At 42.1% G+C, this 20,766-nt stretch overlaps 1 long non-coding RNA gene across 1 annotated transcript; it reads left to right on the forward strand.

Moving 5' to 3' along the window:
* Nucleotides 1-910: 910 nt before the first annotated feature.
* Nucleotides 911-8,595, forward strand: LOC139827332 (uncharacterized). The gene is made up of 3 exons (XR_011737846.1): nt 911-1,088; nt 1,611-1,728; nt 8,518-8,595. It is a non-coding gene; the product is annotated as an uncharacterized lncRNA (long non-coding RNA).
* Nucleotides 8,596-20,766: the final 12,171 nt, after the last annotated feature.

Genomic DNA, 20,766 nt, shown 5'->3' on the forward strand with positions numbered 1-20,766 from the left:
GATTGACAGCTTCAAAGGGAGTGTTGTGATTCAATGAAGAAGAGTGGACAAAACGTCTGGATTTGGAGGGCTGCACACTTGTTCTGGAGGAGGCAGACTCATCCAGATCATCAACTTGCCCCAAACTTCCTGCATAGTGGAAAACAGAGGAATGGTTGTGTTCCAGCCTGGAGTACATAAGTTATTTCAATACAACCGGATGGAAATAGGAAACAAAAGTATCTGGGAAATATGAAAGACAGGAGCACTTGAATGGGGATTTTGGCTGGTTCTGAAGGTCAAGCATGTCCCCAGCTACAACAAGGGCAGGGAATATAGTTTGGATGCATTGATCTTTTGCCTTTTGCTGGAAGGATTTTAAAAAATGAAAAAAAAAAAAGACCTTTTAGTCCTCTTAAGTCCTTGTTTCCTTGTTCCAAGCTGACCAGTAAAATCACTGCATGTTCTCTCCTTTCCACTACGATCTTAAAATAACATCAGATCCTTTTCCCTGTCATTCTCTCAACAGTACCAAAGTCGTGCATTCTTCTCTTCAGGACTCACTTTATGTTTAACTTTTTTGTTAGTTGAGGTAGATAATGCTTTTGGGATTCATTTGCAAGGTTCAAAAGCTTTTAGGTAAAACACAAGTTTTGTTAGAAAAGTACACACCATCCTTCGTGTTAGGGAAGGAAGAGAATATTGGACTACTGCAAACTCTCCATGTAACTGGGAAGCCGTCACTCCTCTGGGGTCAGAGTCCAGAGGATCTGAACTTTGTTCATTCACTCCTGCCTGCAAACAGGGAATCAGGAAACATAAACACCTAAAAGATAAAAGCAAAACATAACCCTAGAGAAACACACCTGGACATTTACCCTCACTTATCTAACTTTGGATGAGATCAATACAACTCACACTGGAGTCTACCGGCAGCTACTACTGTTCATGCTACTGTGGAGGAAGGGACCTACCAGGTTAAGAACTACCTTTGCGGCAGAGATCCTAAAAATCAGGCATGAGGAAGGATATGGAATAACAAGACAATGTTATTTTACTGTGAGAAGAGCAGGAATCTTTATATGAGGGGGTGTACTGGAGACCGCCAGGTATGTACATAAAATAAAAGGCTGTTGCAACAAACTCAGAATATTTTGCTAATCTTTGCTGAGAAATCAGTGTGAAAAATTCATCATTGCAAAGTCAACGTCCCTGTCATGCCTGTTGCCCAATCTACTTGACCCAGACCACGATAAAAGGAAAGGCAAAAGAGATACTATTTTCTGATGGACTTTCCCTTGAGAACCTGTTGCCAGAGGGGCAAGGTCTGGCTCAGCAGAGGGTTTGCTGATCTCTACAGCTGGCACCCGTGGGGTGCACGCAGGGAGCACAGGCATCTACAGCTCTCCCTGCTGCACATTTCTCTCTTTCTTCTCTTCCTCATCCATTGCTTTCTAGGTCCAGTCTGTTGGGCTTTAGCTCCATGTAATCAAAGCTTTTGCAGTGATCTGTCTCATAAACCTGGTCACTCTAATTTTGGCTGCTTCATTCTCTACCAGCATCACATTGATGTCACTGAGTCTGGATATGCACCAGCTCTGTAAACTCTAATTTCCTTCTCCATTTCTCAGCGTGTTTAATGGAAAACATCATCGAGGTTAGAATGGGGAAGAAAAAAAATGTGAAGCCAGGAACAGGAAAGAAAAAAAAAGAGGGACCGAGGGCGGAGTCTTCAGCACCAAAAGTGAGGTTTGTGCAATGAATTCCCTCCATCTGCGCTTCAAACTAGAGTTCATGTAATTATATGACACCATGCTGCAGGCTCTCTTCTGCTCCATGACTCACTTGTCAGATCCTGATTTGCATGGGGACAGGTAGGAGAGATGCTGTAGCACTGGACTGCAGCCAGGAAACATCTACCTGTTCATGGGACCTGGTCCTCAAAGCCATGCTTCTCTGCTGCACACAATGCCTGGGTCCTTACCTAGCCATATGCCATATGTGCAGTCTACTTTGGGAATTTCACATGCTAGGATTGGATAAATTTGACAAGTCACAGGGCAGAATGAACTTTAGGGACATTAGGTACATCCTCACATAAACATCACCTGACAGAGAGGAGAATGGTGTCTTCTGCTTTCAGAGAAAGCAGATGGAATCAAGCCCAATAATTTTCTGCATCTATCATAACTCAGCCACACTGCACAGAAACCTTAAGATGTAAAAATGATACAGTATTAAAATGAAAGAAGTGCAGCAGTTTGGCCTAAAATTGCACTGGGAATCACAATGTCACATTTCTTAGCTATGTATGTCCTTCAGCTCACAGCCACGATATATTAACAGTGACTTTCCACAGATAAGACTGTTAGAAAGGGTTCAGCAAAGTGGTGACAGTTACGAGCCGTGTCTCCAAAACTGAGATCTGTAGTCCATCCTTGGAAAAGCATGTGCTTCTCACTGGCTTTATTGAGAATATTTTTTTGGATCCATGGACAGCACTCAGCTCTCAGGACTTTCAGCTGGTCATTCTGACAGTGATTTGTATTATCACACTGTCACAGAGGGACCCCAAAATTTGTTTTAGGCAGAAAACCAAAGTCCAAACCAGACTTTTATTCTGTCTAGGAAAGTCCGGCAAAACAACCATTTAGAAAAGGGGTTTATACAATCAGTTAGCACTCTGGTAACATAAAATATGGGTTCAGATATCAGTTGAGGAAATTATTGGCGTACAGCAAATAAGAATAATGGACATCCACAGTGTGCATAGATGTGGCTCACGAAAAACAACACCAGAGCCGTCCCTGACTCCAGGAAAATACACTCACTTGTCTAGTGAGGAAAACACTCATCCGACCAGCAAGGAATTATTAAGGAAAACACACTCGCTAGTCCAGTGAGAAATTATTAAGGTATCAGTCACCCACACGCGGAGGTGAGGTAGTTCCAGTCTCGGGAGGTTACCTTGGATGGCATTCCGGTCTAAGGGGAGGGTCTCTTGGCTGCATTTGGTCCATGGCTCTGAGAGGACACATACAAAGGGAATTCTCGGTGGGAACCCCGTTTTTATAGTCTTGTCAGATCTGGCTGTGGTCATTCCAGAAGCTTCTCAGTTTCTCTGCACCCCCACTCTGGCTATGGGTGCCCCAAAACTACCTGACTCCTCGGCACCTCTTCCCCTCTCCTAGCTAAGCGACAGAGGGTTAAAAAAAGGAGCTATTAACTGCACCATTGCAGGAGAGGAGGGGATGTGTTGGGGAAGAGGGGGATGTCCATGCACCTTCCACATCAAAGGAAGGTGGGGGAATGTGCAACTGCCACACACACGTGATGTAGTATCGCTGTATGTTAAGTCCTTATGTTCCCTACTGTCTTAAAGAAATGCTGCTAGCCTTCTCCAAGGGGCTGTATTTCAGTGGTGAGAGCAGAGATCCTAACACAAAACAGGGGAAACCCTCCACTGCTCTGTGCTTTTCTGTAACCAGTTGCACTCCTGTAAGGTGGATATGGAAGGCTGCCAGATCCCAGTGGTTGTCTTTCACACCCTTATTATATAGGCTATTACTGTAGTTACAAAGCAATGAAGCTATCAGGCATATATATCAGCTCAGCACTGTATGTATACTTCAAGAACCAGTTTAACAATAGCTTGTGCTTATGCATTTGATTAGGAGTTCAAACATACATGTTGAAAGAAAAGGAAATGCAGAATAGACATAAGCATTTGCTGTTACAAGTTGCTTTGATCCTGTTCACTGCAGTGCTGTAGGTAAATTTACACTGAGACTATCTGACCTCAGGAGCTGCTGGCTAGCAGAATAGTATGAAATAGTTATATTGATGTTATCTCTCCAACAATATTTTAGAGACAAAAGACAAAAGGGCAGAGAGTCTTTAAGAAGATGCTTTATCAGCATGGTATCAGACTATTGAACCCACAACTGGGGTACTATAATACGCTTGGTAAGCATATTTTTGCCTTTTTAGGGTGGTCAAAGATCATTTGCTCCTTGCAGTAACTTACAAAAAGGAATCTAGAAGCACAGAATACTAAATTATCAGTATAGTCCAAAGTTATGTATTATTTACAAGCACAGTGTGAGCTGTCAGGTCAGTTAAATCAATTATTCACCATTTGTTCAATTTAGCTTTGTATAAATCTTCATTTTCTCACTCAGCAAATTCCAAATTTACTACAAAGCCTTATGCCATGTCTATAATGAGAACAGACTGAAAAGTATAAAAAGGCAGACAGCTTACTAAATTTATAAGCAATGGCTTGAAAAAAAAATGATCAATGTCTACACTTTGCTTTATTTTATCTGGAGTGTGATTTTGGTGCATAAATCATACATTATATATATATAAATTTACATCTTAAGATAGAAGGATTCAATTCCATTTTTTGACTGTTACATACGTTAAGAGATTAAGATATTCCTGTAAGGACTGAGTGTCTAAGCAGAGGAGGGATTCACAGATTTTTAAGGCTAGAAAGGACCATTACAGATTGTGGCCTCTTGGATCACATACACCAATGGTGTCAAACTCATTTTCACTGGGGGTCACATCAGCCTCACAGTTGCCTTCAAAGAGCTACATGCAATTTTAGGACTGTATAAATGTAACTACTCCTACATTTATCCAGTCCTAAAATTACATTTGGCCCTTTGAAGGCAATTGTGAGGCTGATGTGACCCCCAGTGAAAATGAGTTTGACAGCATCGGCATACACCATAAAACTTCATACAGGAATGACTGCAACAAGTCCATGTCTTCTGACTGAACTAGGCCATACTGGAAGAACTTAATTTTCTCCCTAATTTTAGCATAACTTGCTGCTTCACATCAGTGGAAATATGTGTATAGACCAAGGTGAAAAAGAACAAAATTGCTTACTTGTGTAACCAGAAAGTCAGCAGTCAGACTAGATTCAAAGTCTGATCTGTTGCACAATGTACAACTGGAATGCATTGCTAGGAGAAGTTATTTGTGTTGGAGATTTAAGTACATTATGGTTCAGGCAGCATGGAAACTGTGAGATTCTCTGCCTTACTTAGAATCAGAAGGCCAGTCTGCCTGTTTTCACAGTGGTCATTACCTCATGGATTTCTGTAGCAGTCATTGTTTCAGTCACTGAAATGTATACAATGAGACTACTAGTATAGTAAGATTTTCCCTTTTTTTCACTGTACTTCTCTCTTGAGCACAGAAATTATTAAATTTTGCCTTTCTTCTTCCTACCTCTGTCCAAAATTTGACATGAACATAATCCTTCAAAGGAGTCATCATAAGAAGTTCCAGATTCTGCTGTTTTTACCATGTTGTAGGACATATTTCTGACCCCAGCTCATTCAGACAAAAAGTTTCTGGTTCTGTGCACACTGAATTTGGCTTATGTAGCTGAATCGTCTTCACAGAGCACAGCTGTCCTCATGAACCCTCCTGGTCACTGGGTGCTTTTAAAGTTAATTGTGCTGCTTTGAGTAGACAATGGAAGCAAACGTGGCACTGAGTAGAACAATTATAACATGTAGAAGGTAGACCCAGAACACCTGGGAGAAGCATAGCTGAAATCTGCAAGGTCCGAATAATTGCATTTCATTGTTATTTCATTTTGTTAAATCTAAATCTAAGAGTTTAAAGAGAATGAAACAAGCAAACTATGCAATCTTCTTGATCATCTGAGCTGAAAGATAAAGAGGACATTAGACTTGCCAAATAAAGGTGATATGAGTTTAGCTGAAGGACAGGTATGTATTTTCACAGTCCTTCCATTTCTGACTATCTAAATTTTTATTGTTCCATACCACCCACAACAATTTTTTTTGGAGCAAAGATGATTTTGTTTCTGTAGAGTGAAGTGGGGATGGTTGGGGACCACCTGAATAGAAGGGACAGCAGTTCAGTCTGTACTGCAGAGCACGTAGATACTGGCAAAAGTGAGAGACGGGCTGCTTGCTTTTGAGAAACCAGAGTACAGGAAGAACTTTCAGTGCTCCATAGCAAAAGAAAAGCCAGAGGGAAGATGTAAAGCTGTTGCTTTCCAAGTGTTTCTGTGAAATGCCAGTCTGTCCTTGGGCTTGCCTGGACCAAAAAGCACCAAATAGGATGAGCCATTCACTGCTACAGAACAGGCTGTTTTCATGTCACTCAGTTATCAAGTTTACTGTGTGACAGATTGAAACCTGGATAAGCAGCATAAGTTATAGACGTGCACTTGGAAAATATAAATCATCACAGTCCCAAATCTTTCCTTGGAGAGGAGAGTTTGGAGAGGTCTTTTGGAAGAGGTGTTGGGTATTCAAAATTAATGAGCGCCTCTGTGTTTTATAGAGGAGTCTGGTACAGAGAGAGGTGTTCACTTTAAAGCGTGGCTGGTATTCTGTTTCCTACTATGTTAGTGACTTCCCATTCCTGAGTAGTCGCTTGTTTGCTTTCTGCCTTTCATTTTCTCATCAACATGCACACTGTATCTCTAAAATGTGAGGACATAATGTCTGTAAAGTATTCTCAAATATAATTTTAAAATTTTGCATTTCTCTTTTGAAACCTAATGTATTTGGAAGAAAAAGAAAAAAACACCTTAGACAACCCAGTAAAATATCAAAAGCCACCCTCAGAAAAATGGGTTCACAAGATCATTAATTCTTTAAAAGCCCATCAGTTCAGTTAGTTACTGAAGACACTTGCTCCAGAGAGGCCTCCTGCAAGATTTTTATCCCATGGAAATTACCATGTCAAAATATGTTGCAAGTTTGACATTTTTTTCCCTGTCTATCCATGCAAGAATGTAATCGAAGAAAAAACTAAATTAAACATTTATGATAGAAACTGCTTGAAAGATGAAGTAGTAGCTAAGACTAACGTGTCAGCTTTCCAGTCTGGTACCTTGCAGACAAGCTTTGTCCCTGACTGTTCTGCCTATGTTCCTTGGTTATTTAACAAGTATTATTATTGAGAAAATACCTGCTTAGGTAGGAATTGATTCCTTCCCTGTCACTTCTAAAAATGACTTTTTTTTTTTTTAAATGGTAAAATTTGCCCAGCCAAATATTGAAGCATGTACCATGTTGTGTAGCCAAAGGAGAAACTGGCCTATAGCCTCGATGTTGGTTACAGGACTACCAGTCCCTCAAAATCCTCTTAAAAATGTGGCCTGTGAAAACTACAGCAATTTTTCAGCTGTTTCTCTAGGACAATACTGGCAGAAATACATACAGTCTGGCACTGCTGACTGGTTGTTATTGAGCTTCTTGGTGAAAATCAGAAGAATGGCTTTTATAACAGCCCACTTGGATGCTGCGGGGTCAATGAAAGAAATTATTTCCAGCACAGTGCTTCCCCAAAAATAAAAACATGGTCCTGGCTACTGTTTCAGCCTGAGTTTCTTTAGTTCAAATATCTGAAGAAACTCAGAAAAGATGACCCACACCATGATGGAACCCAAAAATTATCACCCTACACTGATTCTTCGAATCATGCTCTGCTAAATGGCACGTTGGACTGGTTGCAGGTCTCAAGGTGGGAGGGGAGGGGAGGGGAGGGGAGGGGAGGGGAGGGGAGGGGAGGGGAGGGGAGGGGAGGGGAGGGGAGGGGAGGGGAGGGGAGAGGAGGGGAGGGGAGAGGAGGGGAGGGGAGAGGAGAGGAGAGGAGAGGAGAGGAGAGGAGAGGAGAGGAGAGGAGAGGAGAGGAGAGGAGAGGAGAGGAGAGGAGAGGAGAGGAGAGGAGAGGAGAGGAGAGGAGAGGAGAGGAGAGGAGAGGAGAGTAGTGTCAATAGTCCCATTCGAAAGGAAACTTATGGTTCTCTGCAACTTCAGTCGATGTAACTTTGATGGAGATGAAAAAATGATCTTGGGTACTTGGGCTCTAACCATTAGGAAGTACTGAAATCAAGAGAGGTATTCCAAGCAAATGTTTGACAAGCAGGTATTTAAGATTTCAGTTTTCTTCCCATCTTTTAAAGAATAAGGGGTATCTCTGTGAGGGATGATTTTACAAAAAATAGTCAGAGTTATAGAAGAATTAAAATAATTAAAAGGAAGAACAGCCCTGAAGCCTGAATCATCAGGAAAAAACAAAACAAACAAAAACAACAACAAAAAAACCCCAAACAACTACTTTTACTGTGGGTGGTCACTATTGAACATCTACAGCACAGTGTAGTAAATTGACTAATACATCACGTCCTGTCCTGAACCGTAAAAATATCTGAATTATTCTGCTTCGTTTCCTTGCTCTAAGTTCTCTATGGTCTCTATTAAGGCAAACTCCTGTTGTGGAGGATTAGATGTTTTTCCATGAGCCACCTCTCTCCTCTAAAGTATCCTCTCAGGGCATCTGTAACTCATCCTGCAAAGACTGAATATATAAGCTCTGATGTCAAAGCATATTCACAGAAGTGTTTGGCAACATAAAATCGTCTGAAGATGATATACAAGAATAATAAGTTGGTGATAATATTTTCCAACTAAAACCATTCAGGATAAAAATAACTTTTTTTTTTTTTTTTTTTTTTATAATGTCAAATTAAAGGACGAGCATTGCATCAGCAGACTTTCACAACACATTAAAAATCCCAGAGAAACAATACATCACACAAGAAGAGCTTCCTACCAGACTCATGCAGCTAATGAAATTCTATGCAACTTCTTCCAGGAAAATAGGTTGCGTACTCTGAAGCTTATATCCAGGATTTTTACGAACTGTTCTGCATGATTCATTCAGCGCTCAGTAGATTAGATGTTATTGAATTCACACGAGTTCACGTTAAATAAATAAAGTGAAACACAACAGCTGGGGCTACTCATCACTCAAGCACATGACATCCATTGCCAAACCCAAGAGAGAGACTCAGAAGTGTTGTAATTACCAAACTGGGTCAGTGGTGAAATGGAAAGTGGGGATTGTTATAACATCAACCCCTTGGATTATCTGTGACCAGAACAAAATATCAGAGAGGTCTGTAGTAAATGGCAAGTACCAAGGCCACAAGAAATCGCTACATGAAGTACAAGCATTTCAACCTGTAAAATTTCATTACACGGAAAAGGGTAAACTTGAACAGTCTCATCCCACAGCGAATTGAACGGCCTATGTTGCAAGTGCCACACATGCATAAATCCAACAGAAACTGGGGATCACAGGTTTCTCTGCTTTAAACTTTCATGATTTCTCCCCAAATGGCTGCTCATAGCTCCATGCTTGCTCTATGTTTCATCAGGGCCAGGCACAGGAACAGAGGTAGAGCAAATGAAAGGAGATATGTGACAACACAACAATTCTATGTCAAGGAAGAACAAAGGCTTGAGATCAATGTGCGCCAGGCACAAGCAGGGCTGACTTCACACTACAAGAAGGAGGGAGACTATAGCTCTGGGCAATTCAAGGCCATTTTATACATGTTAGCTCAGCTTTCATGACAAAGGTCTCAAGCCTATGTACAGTGCAGGATAGAAATGTTAATGTACATCAAAAGGAGTCAAGGGAACTATGTGACTAGCACATCATCTGCCTTGTTTGAACTTTCCTACCCTGCAAGACCAGGAACAGCTGGAGAGAAGAGAGTGGCCTTTGGCACAAGACTGCTGCAAGACTCAAACTCAGAGTTTCCATCCCACAGCAAGACACCTTCACCACTCAGCGCCCCACCCCTGGCGTGTGCATACTCATTCTTTGTTTTGATAAGCAAATCAGTATGTACTTTAATGTATTGTACCTGGGGGAATTTAACTCAGTACACTGTGCTGAGGTTCCAAGAGGATGTAGTTATTTTTGACGCCAGTAATTTGTTTTTTGTCTCCTTTCCAAATAGGACAAAAAAAAAAAAAAAGCTAGCGCTGGATTTTTGCCTGGTTTCCATTCTAAATCACCATTTATCCCCTTGCTCAGCTGACATCAGTGGATATGTCAGAAAATCTTCCTCTTGCAAACCATCATAAACAATACAGATACAAAGAAAACAAACAAACAAACCAACCTGAAGAGGACAGAGTAATCACTACTCAGCTCTTGCTCTCATCCTTCTCCCTGCATTCTGTACTGCTCTAACATTTGCCCTTAGGTATGGCAAGTAGCCCTGCCTCACAATCACTGAAGGATGTACACACCTGGATCCCACCTATGGATCCAACTCAGAGATTCACACACTCTGCTCAGCTGTTACCCACCTGAAAGTATCTGAAACTCTCTACACGCCTCAGTTTTGACCTAGAAAGTCACCTAAAATCTGCCTGTGTGCATATGGAAGTGCACTTTTCTTTCAAGAGCTAAACAGCAAGGGGTCATAACCAAAATTTAACTGCTTCAGAAATCGGTTGATTCTCACTTAAGTGAGTGAAGAGGCTCACTCAGAAATCTGAATTGCACCCATAATGAAGTAACAGCCACCACATTCTTCTAAGACTCACACCTGTGGGATGCTGAGCTTCGACATGGTAAGCGTGACAGGGGATTAAAGAAGCTGGGTGATAATGTCAATATGAGCAGTCTCTTGAATATGCTTGGGTTGAAACAGTACAGCATAATAGTTCAAGTCAGTAGTTGATAGTTGACATCAGCAGTCATACAGAACCATCCAGATCCATTTTCCTCCCTCCCAGACTCTTTCTTTTAATGTTTGTTAACTTACCAGCTGCTATAGTACAGGCTTGAGGCAACTCAGCTCTGACGTGCAGTTACTCACCCACTAAGAACACAATGCCAAAGATGGGAGACTTCAGCAGGCTCTTCTAGGTAAAATTTTAGAAATTTTGATGACAAGGAATTTTGGGGCACAGGTGTCCAATCTTATCTGTTATGCCTTTCTTGGAGGGCTATTTTTGATGCAACCAACTCAGTTGGCACAAGCAGGGCAGAACCACAGAACAGAAAGGGTCTACTTAATGCTGAGCCTGTCACTTTATAAGGCCACACTGGGTCAGGAAAGAGGGAGAGAGAGCCTCCATAAATAGTGAACATCTCATGACTTAAAAATCATGACAAGTCTTTCATCTGAAACAACTGCAAGGAAGGTGCTGAGAAGACTGAAACTTTGAATATCCCTTGTTCAGCAAGCTGCCTCGCTGGGCTGGGAGCATGTTGGAGCTTGCAGTCCTGGAGTCTAACATGCTCCCTCTGTTTGTTCGCTCTTCCGTGATTTTATAGCTGCTGTATGTAACAAGCATCCAGGCACCTTACACTGCCGGGTGTGTGCAGTAATAAGACTTTAGCTGCCACTCCAAAGTGCAGCTGGTATTTTTCAAAAAGCTGCAACATTTTCCTTTCAGTTTTCACTATCCCTTGAGGCTACTTCTGGCATTTCGGGAGCAGAAGAAACTGCAGAGCACCAAGATGAAGTATTTTTGGGTGCTCTTGCATTTTTACGGGAGAAGAGTGTGTGAACCACACCCTGGAAGACTTTTCAGTAGAGCCAAGCACTGTCCTCAGATATGTCATATATAAGCAGCATTCAGCTCCCCTTCAAGACCTGCCAAGACTCATGTGCCAAGTGCGAGATTCACACAGCCAAATCCTCCTACCCCAGATACCATTTTCTCCTGGCGTCTCCGTCTGTGCCTCCTGCATTTACAGCGCAGCCTCTATCTTCCACTGCCTCTCTCCTGCTTTGGGACCTGTTAGTTCAGCTTCTGGAATATCTGGTCTGCTCCATCTCCACAACAAGGCCCAGCTCTTCCAGTGCATGTTTTACAGTGATTTATTTCTTTTTTTTTTCCCATTCTGAGTAGTCACTCCATCATCAGTGAGACTTTCCCTGTGATTTAGCAAAAGATAGCACTGCCTTGTGCGTCAAAGGCGAGGCCTGTACTTGGTTTCTGGAGATGATGACTGGCATGACGGCTAGATGATGGTTTTTCCATGTGTGCTGTTACTAATTCCATGTAATTTGGGTCAGTATTTGGCTAATTTTCTCAGCTCCAGTTCTCCTAACATAGGACACAAGTCTTATGGGTGAAGCTAAGGTGTGCAAGGGTGTCAGAGCTCCTTTGACTGAGTGTCGCATCCCAAACCACTGTGCAGATTTAAGGCCAGAGGGGTGGCTCTGGCCATCAGATCTGACCCGAATGATGCAAGACATAGAAATTCATGTCATTTCCACATTCAGCACTGCTACAAGTCATCTGTCTGTGCAAGAAGTAAAATGGGAACCATATAGATCAGATGATTTAACCATGGAAAGTTATCAACACAGTAGAGAACAGGGTGATCCATTGCTCCCATCCCTCCACCTTCTGCCCTCTGAGACTGCAGTTAATTAAGTTCAGTGTTCTTGGATCCAAGCAGCTGCTATAAGACATGTCCCGTCCAGACCTGAGAGTTCAGGGGGGAATGTGGGATGGCTCCTGTGTGATCCTGCTTTGGCAGCCACTTCTGATAAACTGGAGGGTGGCAGCAGGTGAGGAAGCAAGGGGCAGGCTGGACTACTGCCCAGGGGCCAAGGAGTGCATTCCTTCATGTTGTTATAAGCACAAATGGTAATTACAGGATAATTTGGATTGGCTTTCAAACTGCACTAAAACCCCTTTCTTCAGCTTTGGCAACATAAGGTGACCTAGCTGAGGGGACAGAAACAGTTCGTAAGAAGATGACTGTGGCAAGGTTACGGGCAATGAAGAATACGCTGACCCTCTCAATGCCTGTCTAAAGGGCAGGGTCAGGACAAATATATCCAATTCCTGCTGGCTGCTGCTATGCCCCTGCAGCAAAACAGGTTTACTGTGTGGTCTGGGATGACAGGCTGAGCTGTGATCACTGGTGAGCAAAAAGTGCCAGTGGCAGCTTGGAGAAAGGGTAGCAGACGTGTCCCAGTGCAGGTCCTGTCTAGCACAGTGCTCCTTTTGCAGGGTGCAGAGTGACCCGGGACAGAGCTGATGTTGGGCCATTTTGCTTCCAGTCCCCCAGAGGCAGGCTGGGGGTGGAAGAACCTGCAGCCCAGAGTGCTCTGGCTTATCTCTTCTCAAAGCTACTCTAAGATCTGGACAGCCCCAGGCTGCCTAAGGGCAAGAAGAAGAGGAAAGGTTACAGAAAGGCCTGTGTGTCCTCTTCCTTCTTTCTTGCCCCAAGCACAAAAAGCAGACTCAGGCCTGCTGGGTTTCTACAAGCAGGGCACGTTTCTTTAAGACAAATCCTGGCTCTCTGCTCCATAGCACAGTTTAGGAGAAAAGCCATCCTTTCTTTTGCCTGCTTACTATGGCAGAGGGACCTGTGTGTCAGGATACCCCCATCCAACACAAGGTCAGGGTCTGTGAGCGATGGGGTGGCAGCCACAGGAGACCCTTTGGGGATGCAGTGTCTAAAAACCTGCTACATGTGTTGGCTCATTTTTTTCCATGACATTTAACACTGAATACTTAAATATATATATATATATAGAGAGAGAGAGAGCACAATTATCTTTTCATTCTGTTTCCAAGGAGGACTTTGGCAAAGGAAAAGACTAACTTTTGCTTTTTTTATTCATTTCCTCTCCTTCTCTCCTGCCTGGCTGTTAGCAGAAGGTAGAGGGCGGGTGGCCTGGCGGCAGGCGGCGGGTCCCTCGGCGGGGACATGCTGCCATCCAGCGGCAGCGGCGACGCCGGCCCCGGGGACAGGGGGGTCCCGCCGCCCCGGAGCTCCGGGCCCCCCTCGGACCCCTCGGGTACCCCTCGCCGCTGCCTTCGGGGGACGGAGGATGCTCCGCGGGGAGAGAGGAGCGGATCTGCCGGCGGAGGCGGCGGGAAACGCTGCAGCATCCCGAGCCTCGGGCCTTGGGGTGCGGTGCTCCCCAGTTTCTGGGGCCCCTCCGCCTCACAGCTCTGCATTCCTTGTCTCTGAGATGAGCTCCTTTATGCCCAGTTATCCCCTCCCTCCCCCAGCCCCAGCTCTCCTACGTCCCTTTTTGATTTCTTTTTCTTCCTCTTCCTCTGTTTAGCAAGGATGGGCAAAGACTTGTTTTTTAAAGATTTCTAAGAGTTTTAAAAGATTTTTAAGTGATGACAACTGTGGTACCCAACTTAATTTCTCCTTTTGAGAGCTGCTGATGCCTCCAGATCAGTGAGCAGATGTGGAGGTCACTCCCAAGGTAAGCTAGTGTATTTAAATAAAATACCTAGGAAAATACAGACTTGAATATTCATCTATAATCACTCCGCACTTTATGTCTCTCATACAGAACAGAGGTCACTACATGCCACAGACCTGCTAGACCCTGACACCATGGTGTCACATACATCCCAGCACTGGAGTTGGTGATACTAACTCAAGTATTCCTGCCCCATCCTACCCTCCACCACTCAATCCATCCCTTTCTGCTTCTCTGTCTTCCATTTGACCCTTACGTGTGTCAGTCTGTTTTATTTTCAAACAGGTTTCTTCCTGAATCCAGATCACCAGGTAACCAGTGATGCAAGAGATGCCAGCGTGACTGAAGAGACAATAGGATGTGTCAGTGCAGGAACAAAAACATATCCTGAGACACACTGTGCCAGGGATGTGTGTGCCACGTTAGCTTACATGGGAGTGAGCAGTGAGGAATAGGATATTGTCCTACAACAGGGCTCTTAAGTACAAGGACCTCCACAGTGTCAGGTGTCCAGTATAGGACATATTGCCTTGCTGGGAAGATGTGAAATGTTGTCTTGCCTATGAGTGTGTGCCAATAGGCAAATGTATCTTGCATGTCCATTGCAAGAGGGTCCATTCTTAAAGGGCCAAGATCTCAGAAAAAAGTCAAAATGCAGGTAACTGAGGGATTTTCTATGACTAACGCATAAAGCAAAGACTTCTTTTCCCCCCATCTGTGACCTCTGAACAGTTTTCAAAGCAAGACCGAACCTGGAGAGAGTGACAAATCATAACTGAAAATTCCAGCTGATATGCCAAAGATGCTGGCAGTTCCCATTCTACAAAGCTGGATATGTGTGTAGATCAGGGAGGAAAACCAGAGTATTCCTCACACAGTCCAGTCAACCCACCAAATGATCAGTTCAATGCAATGGGAAGGGAAGGAAGCCTCTGTTGGATGGGGGAAGATCGGACAAGGGCATTTGGGGCCATCAGTTGTGCTGTGGGGTCCACTGATGTCTCATGGAATGGAATTTTCCAGAGGCAAGCTATGCTCATTTCAAATTCCAAATGGATACTGTACAGCCCTACATGGGAGGAATGCCCCCAGTGCAGGAAATTGTACCTTATATTTCAAACCTTTTGTTGGGAAGGAATCTTGACTGTCTCCTCTGAAGGACTTAGTTTTCCAAACCCTGGGTTCCTCTGCATCAAAGGACGCCCCGAGCTGTAGTCCAACACGGTATTTTTGTTTTGCATTTTCCTTTGCTTGTCAGTGCCTTGTGATAAGGGGCTTTGAGGTCTAGGACTGAGGACTCACAGCAATTTCAAAATGTGATACAAATTCATACAGAGAGTTTTCAGATACACTGAATTTTAGTTCATCCTTTTTTTGATGAGAACCCTCAAAACTACTGCTCTGCTCCACAATGTCTCTGGGGGTTTAAATGAATTGCCCTTTAGAACTCCCAAATGAGTGGGGAAGATTGAGGCCACAGGAAGACCATGTCCTACAGCAATTCTCCTATCTGCACTGTCCTCCCACTCTGAGCAGAGGAGGGCTTTCAGGGAGAAAGTGGGTAACACTTTGAAGCAAGCAGAGAGCTGGTAGGATCACTTCTCTTCACGAACAGTGTTGATGTGAATGGAGGAACCAAGGGTTTAAATGTCTCCTCATCATCTAATCCCATCTCATCCTTGGGGATGATCATATAGAAATGCATGGAAATCTCTAACCCTGCTGAAATCAAAAGGAAAAGTGAGGTCTGTGGGATTTCAGCAGCTTACAGATGGGTGGTGTTTGTCTTTTAATTTCTGCTCATTTTCAAATGTATATATCTAAAAATCTGCTGATCTCAATTCTATTAGTTTTGCCTCTGAGGAATAACACTGTCACGTTTGGGAACAGGAAAACAGGACACCCTATGCCATCTCAAAAGGGCAAATGGAGGAGGATGTTTCACCACCAATTTGTTCTCCTCCAACCAGTTTAACTGGGGTGCTAAAGGACCGGGTGATCAAAAGAGAGGCTAATTCTCTAGGTTTGTGTCAAAAATCATCCCGCTCTGCTTTATCCCTCCCTCTGCCCCTCTCTACCACTTCTGTGCATCAGAATCCATTCACAAGCCCTTTCCACCCCACTTAATCCCCCCTCCTCTTCTCAGGGTAAAATCAGCCCTCCACACTAGGCTTCAGCTGTTTTTCAGAGCTTGTCTGTTCACATCACTGAGCAAGGGATGAAGTAATGAAAATTACAAGCTGTGGAAATTTGATCTCTCTATTCTGTAATTACTGCTCTCTGAAATCTGAGAATATATATTTACTTTAATATTCTTGCAGAGGAGGAGAAGTATCCCCAAGGCACAAAGCAAAGAGACAGAGAGCTAGGAAGAAGGAATAGCATGAATCCATTTGTACTTGATTAAATGTTATATACAGTAGTGAGTGGATCTTGCCTTTAAGGCTGATGCAAAATCATAGCATTCAACTCATCTTGGTATTTAGAAGTAGTCAACACTTCCTCTTTGCAATGTACATTTATATACACAGTAATTTGAAGGTGAGGAGCCCTCATCTTCTCCTGCTTTCCCAACACATAATTACCAGTGTTTGCCATTTCATGATGATATATTGGCATTTTGCTTAAAACCATAGATCCTGGAGTCTCATGAACACAGTGAGAGTTGTAACTGTCATTCATAAAATAAAGGGAAATAAACTCACTTTGTTGCTCTTAAAGTTATCACAAAAAGCTGGAAATATGAACAGAGTAAACCCTAAAGGGTCAAAATTTGAACAAAATAAAAAGATCTGCTAGAATATGTTTTTAACTTGTCTAAGACTGCTAAAAATGCCACAATTTTGGGAAAGCAAGTTGGCTATGTCAATACTATTATTGCTGGTACGGTAATTTGCAGAAAGCTACAAACATGGCTGATTTGGTAGATCCTGTATAAAGCAGTCTCTGCCCTGAAGAGCTTAAACTGTATCTTCTGTGGGTTAACTTCACTGTTCAGATAAAACCATGGAATAAACACAAAAGTCAAGTTCATTGATGCCTAGATGTTCAACATTTTTCGTTTTTGGCCTTCTGAAACTTGGAAAGGTCGAACAACTGCCTTTCCAGAACTGCATGGTTTTCCTTTCTCATAACATTCTTCCATATATGTGTCCATTGCATTGATCGTTTTCCTAGCTCTACTGTCCCTTGGATTTCCTTAGTGAAGAAAAAAAATAATTTAAAAAATGCATAATAAAAAAAAATGTCTGCTAACAACTGTCTTGTGTGAACTATTTCAGACCTATCTGAATGACAAAACCTTCTTTTTTGTAATGATCTGTTTTAGTCCAAGGGTCATTGCCTTCAGCCACTTCATATAGTTACAATAAATATGATCCTTGCTGAAATATCAGTTGAGCAACAACAGAAGTCTGGCAGCTGAGAAGGCTTCAGAAAGGCAGCCAAATCAGCTTCCCAAGGTTTTCTCTACTTCTTTTTCCCCTCCAGGAGAAGTATGTCATGAAGTTGTATATCTTGAGGGATTTCAGAACCATACTTTGAGTCCTATTGTTCCTGGTAACCTGGTATCACAAAGGCAAATGAATCAAAATGGAGAACATTCTAGAGCACACAGATGTCTACTGGGCATAAGTTTCTGATTGCCAGACAGTAATGGCTGGTGTATTTCCAGGGCACAGGGGCAAGCCCATTGCTCAGGTTATTCCATAATTCTCCTAACCTTCCATTCAGTGTACTACGAGGTGCAGGGGCTTGAATGGTCCTGTCTGTTCTGTGTCAACCCCACATTATTTTTGTAAGTGCTGGGAAGGATTCATGAAGAAGTTTCTATGAAGAAAGTGTTCTTTGTGTGTTGTGTTTGTTGGGGTTTTTTTCACTGTTTCCTGTAGATTATATGAAAGAAGAATCTGTTATCTCTTTCCCACAATCCTTTCCCTCACAGATCTCAGAACACTGATGGACCTAGCCAAGTGATTAACATGTGCAGTTGATTTCATTTCATATTGTTTGCTGCCTGAAATGAATCTACCCATCAGCAGTGAGCCATCCCTAGAGGATACAGCTTTCACTACAGTTTCTGCTTTTATAACTTTCTCATGTTATTGAGAAGAAAGAGTTTCTAAGTTATTAATTAAAAGTTTTACTTACCAAAAGTTAAAGCAGTCTAAGAAATCTTTGAAGCATTCTTCCTTACTTAGTTCTGGCCTCTCAAATGGCTGCAGGGAACTTGGCCAATTGAACTACTAAACTCAAAATCAAAAAAAAAGTAAACTTAAAAAATATCTAGACAACAAAGCTGTAAAAATTTAGGATTTCCCAATATTTTGGCTTATCTATGCTTGAAAGTTATCTGGAATTTGCCTGAAGACTTTTTACAGCTTAAAGAGATTTCTTGTGCCTCATCCCACCCTTTTCCAATATATAGCAGGAAACAAATTCTTGTAAATACAATATGGTTCTGCCAGGTTGTGGAAGCATCTCTTTAGTTTGAGTTGCTGAAACATGTCATTCATTTTTTAATGAAGGCTAAAATACAGATGCCTAATCATTCTCCATCATCATGGCGGAGAAAACAGATACCTCCAGAGACAGGTTCTTGTCATCACCCATCACTACCTACCTCAGAAGGTCTGCAGGGAGCCTAGATGACTATCAAACTATATGTTTAACCTGCAGATGGCTTAAATCAGTTGAGATAAGTCATATCATAGGAGTTTCCTGCAGTCTGTATGGCTTATACCTAAATCCAAGTGAGGCTATATCCACTTCCACACATCCAGCTTTTTAATAGTTAAAATAACAGTTCAAATAACTGGTCATGTTGTGAGCAATATAAGAAATTATTTGTGCCTATATACATCTAGCATTTTTCTTCAGCTATGGCCTGATGGAAATGAAACAGTTTTTGAGACCTTTCCTAGAGCTTTCACCTGCTTCTGAATTTCTACAGGGGTATGAGACAACAGTAAGTCAATGAAATCCAGAGCGGCCCAAAAGCCCTGAGGATTTTGCTTTCACTGGCTAATCCACAGTTAGAATGTCTAAAATAATACTGTGAAGAACAAGTTTGTTATAAATGGCTTACTACATCCTTCTGCCACTCCAGCCACAACCCACATCCAAGATGAATCTCAAAGGGCAAATCAGCTGTAGGTCACCTTTCCACCTCCTAGTTCCAGTCTTGCTTCTGACAGAAGTTAGATGACAATGCAAGTTGAAGCCAACATCACTGCAAGTTCCCTCCCTGCTTTAGGGGACCAGACATGCTTCATTCACAGTTGCTTTGCTCCATCAGAGCAGGGCAGAACAATCAGGCTCTGTATCTGATGTACAGATCCCTGTGTAAGGAAAGTCATGTTTATTAGGAACTTTTTTTACATATAAGATTCAATACTTTTATATTCTTCCTTATATATATTATATGTATTCCTTATATATGTATTTTATATATATTCCTTATATATATTAGTCAAATGAGTGATAGTGCTTCTACCTTCAGTGAAATTACAACTGGTTTTAATGCATGCACATGATACCATAAAGGATCTCACAGTCATTGAAATCAGATGTAAAAAAAACCCAAATAAATCACTTTCCTGAGTAACTAATATTATACTTTACTGTATACTCCAGTCCTCAGGAATAATGCCTCTCTTGCACAAAGATCTAGTGAGTATTAAAAGCTCAAGACAAGTCATTCCAATCAATTGGATCAATGACACACCAACTAAAACTACATTAAGTTGGGCCTTGATACAATAAACTATGACGACTAGGAAAGAAGTTGTTCGATTTTATTGGGACATTGATTTGTGAACTAAAGTTTTGCTAGGTTATCTACTGTAATAGATTCTAACAGCTACTTTAGAGATGTTGCGAAGCTCCTCTGGGTCAGTTATCTTAAAAAGCATCTGTAAACTGTAACCGTGAAAGAATATCCTTTAGTCACAGAGCCACAGCAAAAGGGTGTATTTAGTGGACTACCTTTAGTTGTAATTCTTACTTTTCTTGAATTTACATGTGTTCCAGTTGAATAGGTCACTGGCCTTTCTTCCTATTGAATATTCTTCAAATACCATTCAGTAGTTTGTGATCATCATGATATCTAGTATCTTAAAGCTGGTTCTGTAATCAAAGCTAATTGTCAAGGTTTCCACTATTTTAAAGAGAAAGTGAGAAATATCTACATGGTGATTCATTCCACCTGTCTTATCCATGATGATCTGAATTGCTTTCTGGAAGCATATTTCTATAAGAAAAGAGAAGCACTACCTTAGAGTGAATGTGTGCCTTTATATCTTCAGTTGCATTAATCTCTTTATAGTCCTTCAATCTACTAACTCACAGCCTCAGCTGTAACTTTGGGCTGTGAGTCATTGTCCTGTTATTGCCCTCCTGTGCATATTAGGGTGTTGTTTATCTAAACAACAGAGTTGCCTTCCAGCTTGGTACACTGCCTCTTTCTCCTATGTGATCAATACAATAATTTAAATGTACCTGAGAAAACCAGATTCCATAACTTTTGCTGTGTCACATAGTATATTTACTATAGTATTATGGATCTATTTTCCTAGCTAGCAACTCCATGCATATAATGAGGGATGTCATCTGCATGGTCAGAATGGATTTTGCAAGTCAGCTTACACACCAGGGTGACCAGGGCATGGGTACCAAGTGAGTAGCAGTTCCTCGAATGATAAACAACAGCTGCTTGAAATGCACAT

This window comes from Patagioenas fasciata, chromosome 2, assembly GCF_037038585.1.
Source record: "Patagioenas fasciata isolate bPatFas1 chromosome 2, bPatFas1.hap1, whole genome shotgun sequence".
Lineage (NCBI taxonomy): Eukaryota > Metazoa > Chordata > Aves > Columbiformes > Columbidae > Patagioenas > Patagioenas fasciata.